Below are 7,996 nucleotides of genomic sequence, written 5' to 3'. Positions count from 1 at the left end.
CGCAGATATCTCTTTGAGATCACGCTCCTGTTCTTTTGGATGGAAGTGGATCCATTTTTAACTTTTTGAAGAACCTCCATACTGTTTTCCACAGTGGCCACACCCATTTTAGAATCCCACCTACAGTGCACCAGATTCCAACTTCTCCACATCCTCGAGTGGACTTCCCAATTAAAAACTCAATGATTTCATCCAGTGCATGAAGACGGAGGTGCCAGTGGGGATTCGGAAATCTTTGGCCACACCTTTGGGTCCGGGTAAACCTCGGACTGGTTGCCTGGCAGGCAGGCGTGTGGCCTGCTTCCTCACTTTCCTGGCTCTGAAGGAAGGATGAGAAATTTTGGCCTCGGGATGGAGAAAAACGAAAGAGGGGAATCTGACCAAGGTTTCCTGAGACGTTGGCAGAGAGCTCTGAGGCTTCTTCGAAGGAAGAACCGATGTGAATCGCAGGCAACACGAGCAACTTAGCAAGTCTCAGACCCCCCGGTCTTAAGCTCAGGGAAATACCTCTTGTGCCGTCACATCAGGCGCGTGAACGCATGGCCGACATCCAGTCTAATGTCTTGCTGTGTCTCAGCTCTCTACCCAGGTGGTGAACTCCCTGAGGCCGGGTCTGGAGCTCCTGTTTCCCTTCTCTGAGCACCTGGTGGCTCTTTGTACCTGCTTCCTGTCTGACTCACATGTTAGGAGAAGACTCTGAAAGGAAAGAGGCCTCTGGAAGAGTCTCCTAGGGAGTAAGGGCCTTCTCTCTGCCCCCAGAACGATCTTGGGGCCCCAGCTAACTGGGAGGACCGCACCGCCTCGGGTGGGGGTGGGGGGGGGCCCAGGCCTGATCACCCAGGTGTTTCCTCCCCTGCCTTCAGAAGTCAAACACTTCAGCACGCCCGCATCTTCAGCATCCGACCCCGGTCAGTGCTCGGGGAAATAGCACAAGGCTTCATTCCTTCTGGGCGACTCAGAGAATTCTGTCAGCCAACCTGTCTTGCCGTCTTGCTGTGTCCCTGTGAGGGAGGCCTTGGACGCGCTCGGGAAGGCAGCCCCAGGGGGCAGGGAGGCCCAGAGCCCCACAGCTTGGACCTGACCCCCGAGGGGCCAGGGCAGGGCCGGAGCTGGGGGGGAGGGTGGCTCTGCGTGAGAAGCCAGCTCTAGGACACTCTCACCATCAAGCTGCCTTTCAGCCAGTCCCCTGGGGCCGCCCACCCTTCATCGTGTTGATTGGAGATTGTGTCTCTGAATAGAGCTTAATGTCCTTGGAAATTATCTGTTCTTTTTCTCTTTAAAAAAAAATGTCTCCCGCCTTCTCCATTTGGTTTAGGTTGTCACTGCGTCCCTAACTGTTGAAGTCTGATAATTGCCCCCCATTCCCCCGCCCCGAGGATGGGAATGGTCATCACCATCACCAATGGTCTGCTCTGAGGCCAAACTGGGGCTGGGTGGGAGGGAGGGAGGGGAGTCTCTGGGGGACGAGCCCTGGGAGACGTTTTCTCTCTGGTCCCCCTGTTGGAGGGGAGCCTGGGGGGAGGCGGGGAAGGGGGGGTGGGCCAGGGCATGCAGAGCAGAGCAGAAGAGGTGGCGAGGCTGAAGGGGCAGGGGAGCTGGGAATCCATCTGGGGGGGGTGGGATGGCTGGGGAGGGGGGCAGGAGAAGGGGAACTGGGGACCGGAAGCCAGGTGGGGAAGGGGCCTCACAGCCCAGGGCTCACTGCTTGCTGGACAGCCTGTTCCCTGACACAGGACCAGGACAGGATCGGGAGACATGCCCAGCGCAACGCCAATACACCGCTTTGTCTTCGTACAGCCTAGAGGAGCTGGAGGGGCCAGGTGAAGGGCTTCTCTTGTGTGAGAGAGTCAACATGCTGGTGAGTTCCACGCCCTCCAAGAGCCCCAGGCCTGTAGGAAGGGAAGGGACCAGCACCCTGGTCCACCCCATCTCCGGCCAAACAGCAGAACACCCAGCCCTGTTACGCAAGAGTGGATAAATATTTATACACCTCTACGAGGAAGTGTTTCACGGATTATACCATTTAATCTCAATAACCCCAAGGTCTAGGTGCCCTGGTAAACAAACGAGAAACGAAGAAAACAAACAGAGGGACGTGGAGGTGGCCAGGGGTCACAGGACCAGAGAGGGGCCAACAGCACAGCAGTGCTTGGCGTCCAGGGACCGAGGCTTTGTGGGACGAAGCGATGTGTCTGCCAGGCGCCAAAACCAGGGCTCGTCCCTGCTCCCTAATCCTGTCTGGGGCCCAGAAGCTGGGAAGGCCCGTGCCTACAAATAAGCACGCGCCTCAGGAGTATTTTCCGATTTGGCTCACATCCCTCGCCCGTGCCCTCCCCTCCCCTGCTGCCCCCTGCCCCCCACCCTCTCCAAGAAGGCATAGATTCATTGTGTGATGTCCTGGGTATCTGCCTGCCTACCATGGTGCGAGCATCGTTCTAGATGCTGGGCTTGAGAGTGCACTGAGCAGATAGAAATCTCTGCCTTGATGGAGCTGGCCCTCACCCCAGCCAGGGCACGGACGGTTGCCTGAGAGACCAGGTTCTCACTGAGCCTTGTCAGGGCTGTGCGGATCGGAGGGTTTGGGGGAGGCCGGAGCAGACCCTCCCTCCCCAGCTTTGCCGGCTCACATGCCCGTGGCTGCCGGCGTGGGCTCGACTGTGGTCTGCTGTGGCCTCCTCCCCTGCCCGTGGCTTGCACCCCAGGAGGGGCTTCTAAGCCAGGCTGGGCCAGCTGGTGTGGAACTGAGACTAAGAGTCTCCTTCTGGGCCGACCTCTTGACCACGTGAAAAATAATGCTAAGGCATTATTATCAAATGATTATTTGATTTAATTTTGTGACTCGGCGCACAGAGCAAGAAAAGTAGAGTGGTTGTGGACACAGAGATGAGACGTGGAGAGACACTCCCGATGCCTTCCAGCCCCCGATTGCGCCACGTTCCTGCAGCCACGGTTTCAGTGACTTGTCCTTTCCTGCGTGAGCTGGCTCAAGTTGGCTTCTGCTACTTATAACCATTTCATTCTCACCTTCAATGTGAACAAAAACTTTCTGTTAAGGGCAGAAGCGGTAGGCCTCGAGCTGCCTCGATATTATCAGGTCTGGGGAGTGACGGCCAAACGGGGCTGGAGACCAGGGCTCACTGGGGGTACTCCCCCGCCCCCCCCCCCTCTTCCCAGGCCCTGGAATGTAAACCGATCGGGATACACACAGAGTGTGACCTTTCCCTAAATCTACTCCTTGGATCGGATTGGACTGTCTGACCCACGCGCACTTTCCCCCTTGCTCTCAGCCCTGGTGGGAAGTAAACACTGTGGTAAAAGCAAAAGAAGGAAAAAGATGAACTCCCTTCTAAACTCTGGGTGTGGGGCGTCTGGGGGGCTCAGTCATTAAGCGTCTGCCTTCGGTTCAGGTCACGATTTCAGGGTCCTGGGATCGAGCCCTGAGTTGGGCTTCCTGCTCGGGGGGGAAGCCTGCTTCTCCCTCTGCCTCTGCTGCTCCCCGGCTCGTGGGCACTCTCTCTCTCTCTCTCTCTCTCTCTCTCTAATAAGTAAAATCTTAAAAAAAAAATGAATGTGGGTCCAGCAACAGAACGGTCATCAGCATCGATCACCTCAAGATCACTGCAGGTTTAGCAAGACTCGGCTGCTGGGTCACGGACTTTCTGGAAAGGATAAGTGCGGTCCATTGAAAGGGGTTGCACATCAGCCACAGAAAGCTTCTCTTTTCAAGGCCTGCCTGCCTCCCACCCACCCTCCAGGCCCCAGTGTTTCCTGGGAAGACTTCCCCGAGCTTGGGTTGGGGAGCTCCTCTCTGTCAGAGAACGTTCCCGCAGTACACATCTCACTGTTTAAATGGCCCGTAAGTTCCAGAGAGTAGAGATCATGTCTCTAGCTCCATGCCTGGCATGGTCGATGTGTCATACATATTTATTCAACAAAGGACTGAATTTAGGCATTAATTTAGTACTACCTGCAAAGTCTCCATACCTAAACTTGCACAGGTGAACATATGCTCTGTGCTTCATCACACTGTGAGGGAGACTCACATATGTGTGTTTAAAAAGGCAGAGAGCAGATAGGACTCAGGTGCCCTGGGCTAGCTAGACATTCCAGGACCTTCAGTCAAACAAGACCCATCCTTTAAGGATTAACTTAGACTTCCCACAATGGATACAAGGGCTCACTCTCTGGTGTCAAAGGAGAGGCCAGAGGAGTGCAGTTCTGGGGAGGCATGGCGTCTCCACGAAGTTGTCAGGAAACCCCAAGCTGCTCTGGCTTTCTCCAGCACCATCTGTAGCATGGGCTTCCATCCCCAGGGTCACCTCATGGTTCAAGAGGGCTGTGGCATGTCAGCCATCCCATCTGCATTCCGGGCAGCAGGATCGAGGCAGAACGGCAAACGGCAACAGAAGGACAACCTGCCATCCGAGTCTAAGCAGACGTCTCGAAAGTCGCACATACCCCACCTCTGCTACGTCACTGGCCAGGTAACCTTGCAAATGTAGACTTTAGCTGCCACAAATAAACTCGGAGTTTTGTAACGAGGGGGGAAAGGACAACGGGCATCACGCAGGAACCTGCAGTCTCTGCCCCGGTCTCTAAGCAAAACTGTCAGAAAGGGCCTCTTTTTTTCATAAGTTAAAAAAATCCACAGATCTGTAGGCAGGTCCGCTTTGCTGTACATCTCGGTGCCCTTTGATAGAGGGGTGAGCGATCCATACTTTTATCTCCACGTGGGGACCTGCAAGAAGCGGGGAAGGGCGGCCCCCTGCTCTGCTTGCGCTCATCACTTGCGCTTTCCTACAAGATGGGCCCTCGCGAAGAGTCTGTGACAGACAAGCCATGGAGAGGCTCTTTAGTGAGTGGGCATGTCTCGGGGTTGACTTAGCCCCAGTGGGTACTGACCACAGTGGCCCACGGAGCACAGTACGTCGGGGCCCTGCTGTGGGATTGGAAGCCGGGATGCTCTGCGTCGCGGGCCGCGCCCTGGTCTCCAGGACGAGGAGGAGGACCCCTCCCCTGGCCCTCATCCCTCTGGGCACAGGGCCCCCAGCCGCCGCGCTTACCGCATCTTCCCCCACGCCACAGGCAGAACCTCTAATCAGCACCTGCTCCCACGGCGGCTCGCTTTCCTCAGAGACTGGAAATGCCTGAATGTGGGGCAAGCATGATAAGGGAAACGGGGGACAGTGGGAGTGCACTCGGGCTGGAGCCCTGGCCCTGCCCCTGTTTTCTGTGTTGCTTTGCTAACTTGACCCCCCGCTCTGCCCCCGGTGTCCGTTTCCTCGGGTAAAATGGGAACGCCGGTGACACCCACCTCGGAGGATTCAACAAGCTAGTGCTGGTGGATGTGTTCAGCATGGTGTGTGGAGCACAATAGGTGCTCCATAAAAGCGAGTTAAGTTTACATCTGAGACAGCAGAATGGAGAGAGAGGGCCACAGCCACTGTGAGCGCTCAAGCCTCGAACAAAGCTTCCTGTGAAACGAGAGAAATCTGCAACCCTGGCACCTTGCCCGGGATCCCGGGAAGGGATGGGCACAGCCCCAGACAGCAGGCTCCAGGGGGCTGGCCGGGCGCGGGGAGCGGACTCACATCTTGTCCTGGGGACGCTGCACTCGGAATGATGGTATTGATTCTGGGGTTCGGCGTGCCAGAGGGAGGACGGGGGGCTGCGTTTCATTGCGGAAAGCGTCTATGGCTACTGTGCTTTCTTACCTGGCAATTATTCTCATCGTCTCTCCTTAAGACAATCCTGGCGCTGGCTTCTTTCCAGGTCACAGAAGGACCTGGCTGGAGAGACTCCCGAACATCCAGCTCCTTTTTAGCTGAGCAGGCCCCACTGACCTGCTCCAGGACTGCCTGGAGGGGCCTCTCCAGTCACAGTCACTCATAACCACCAGGGAAACGCAGACCACATGGCTGCTGGTCCTTGCAGCTTAGGGCAGGAGGTGAAAAGTGATCTTTTCCAGCCAAATCACGAGTGGATCTGCTGACACCAAGGTCTGGAGCAGGGATGCTGGTGCTCTTCCGGGGTGCACGTCACCCGCGGGGTCCGGAGATGGGCGTGGGGTGGGCAGGGGTATCACAGCTAGAATCAGCCCCTGTGTTCAGCGCCGGGAAGACATCATCACCGGAGCGTGGCCCCCGGGGCGCGGAGGGGGGTTGAGGCGCAGCACAGAGGCAGATCCAGGGGTCAGAGTCAAGGCGGCTCCCACTTACATTGCACCTGCTGTGTGCAGGGCCCTGGTCTCATCATTAGCCCCCGTTACAGAGGCTGGGGCCTGAGCTCGGACAGTCCTGCTCCCAATCCCGGCCCTTCGCTGTTCTCCCCCACACTGCCTCTCAGGAAGCTCTTGAGTGGGAGTCCATGGGGCTCAGCGTGGGGCCCCGGCTCCGGGGACCAGCGCCCCTCACCTGGGAACCTGTGCCTTTGACCACAGGAGCACTGTGATCCATCCCCGATACCAGAAGAGAAACACTCTTGGCATGGGCCCTGCTGGACGGGTCAGTTTTCAGAGGACAGGACGTTTAGTGAGCTTCTCTTGAACTGCACCGAGAACATGGTGAACCTTCGCGGTGTGGTTGGCGAGGGGAATTAGGAGGGCAGGGCTCGTTGCTTTTCCATCTTTGCTAAAGGCAGCAGGCACCTGAAATCAGCCCCCAAACTCGGGCCTGACCTCATGCCTTCCTGGGCCTGGGAACAGTTCATTGATTCCAAAGAACGCACTTGGTTTCATAGAATTCCAATACCAGAGCAGCTCCCTCTGCTCACCCAGGCAGAGCCCCTCCTCTCTTCCCGAAAAACCCCAAGTAACAGCTGTCTTGCGTTAGGTTGTGGACCCAGCACGGAGGCTGCTCGTGTGGCCCCGCTCCGGACCTGGAGTTTTGGGAGGATTCTGAGGGGTCGTGCGCACGCGCCTGCTACAGTTTCATTAGCTGCAGGCTAGGCACACGACAGTTAGCCAGACAGGACTCCGCAGGCAAGCCGCTGCGGGGGGCGTCCTTAGCTGGACAGGAAAGCGGACGAGCCGTCCGACCTCCATAAGACACGTGTCACCCTCTTTCCGTTCCCTGGTTCTCCCCAAGGCCTTTTCCCCAGCAGGTGCTTCGCATGGTGCCGATAGCTGGCACTGGTCTGTCAGAGCCCCTGCGCGCCCGCTGGCTTCCCCGCCTCGTGCGGGCACTCGCCCCTCCCGCTGGGACGCTGCCAAATCTCTTGTAATATTCTAACGCAGCCACTGAAATGCCAGATGACAAAACTTCCCGTGGAGATGGAGACATTGCGATTCGGATGATGGCAGAATTCTGGAACCTGTGACAGATTTGCTTTCCAGGGGCTGGGAGAGGCGGGTCAGGGCTCCAGGCCCCCATCCAAGCTCAGCCAAAGGACCTCTTCTCTTTTTTTTTGTTTCGTATACGGACAGTGGGTACAGATTTCATTTGAAAGAGAGTTCTTTTTTTTTTTTTTAAAGATTCATTATTTATGTATTTGAGCGAGTGAGAGAGGGAACACAAGCAGGGGGAGTGGCAGAGGGAGAAGCAGGCTTCCCGCCGAGCCGGGAGCCCGATGCGGGACTCGATCCCAGGACCCGGGATCATGACCTGAGCCGAAGGCAGACGCTTCACCGACTGAGCCACCCAGGCGCCTGAGACTTCCTTTTAAAAATGTCCACAGGGGCCTGACCTGCGTTATCCCTATGCCATCCATTAGCAGCTATGCAGAGTTTTGAAAGAGGAAAACCCAGAGGGAGAGGAAGTTAGCCCTTGGGTCCGAGGAAAAGCCACAAAAGTCACCTGGGCGTCAGCAGGGCACCTGTGAAGGTGTGTCCACATCAGGGACACCACCTGCCGGGTTCTGGAGGAGACGGATCCTGGCCCAAAGGACCCCTCAGGCCCTCTCCTTTGGGAAAGAGGAAGATCACAATTCAAATGATTAATCCAAGGTAATCATCCCATACATAATCCGGAGCTAAAAAAAAAAAATGTGAGGGCGCCTG

General features: G+C 56.7%; 1 long non-coding RNA gene across 1 annotated transcript in view; it reads right to left on the bottom strand.

Annotated features, from left to right (window-relative positions):
- Window positions 1-2,758: 2,758 nt before the first annotated feature.
- The window catches only part of LOC141374058 (uncharacterized), a 19,312-nt gene continuing 14,074 nt past the window's right edge, over window positions 2,759-7,996 (bottom strand). The window contains exons 2-3 of the long non-coding RNA XR_012380605.1: window positions 7,794-7,899; window positions 2,759-3,024 (exon numbers count right to left, since the gene is read on the bottom strand). This is a non-coding gene — a long non-coding RNA (uncharacterized lncRNA). The remainder of the gene's footprint in view (window positions 3,025-7,793; window positions 7,900-7,996) is intronic.

The sequence above is a fragment of the Callorhinus ursinus genome, unplaced genomic scaffold, assembly GCF_003265705.2.
Source record: "Callorhinus ursinus isolate GAN/ISIS: 27379988/994484 unplaced genomic scaffold, GSC_fseal_2.0 scaffold13, whole genome shotgun sequence".
Taxonomy (NCBI): domain Eukaryota; kingdom Metazoa; phylum Chordata; class Mammalia; order Carnivora; family Otariidae; genus Callorhinus; species Callorhinus ursinus.
The sequence above is the reverse complement of the archived record's forward strand: the minus strand, read 5'-3'. Positions and strand labels throughout refer to the sequence as shown.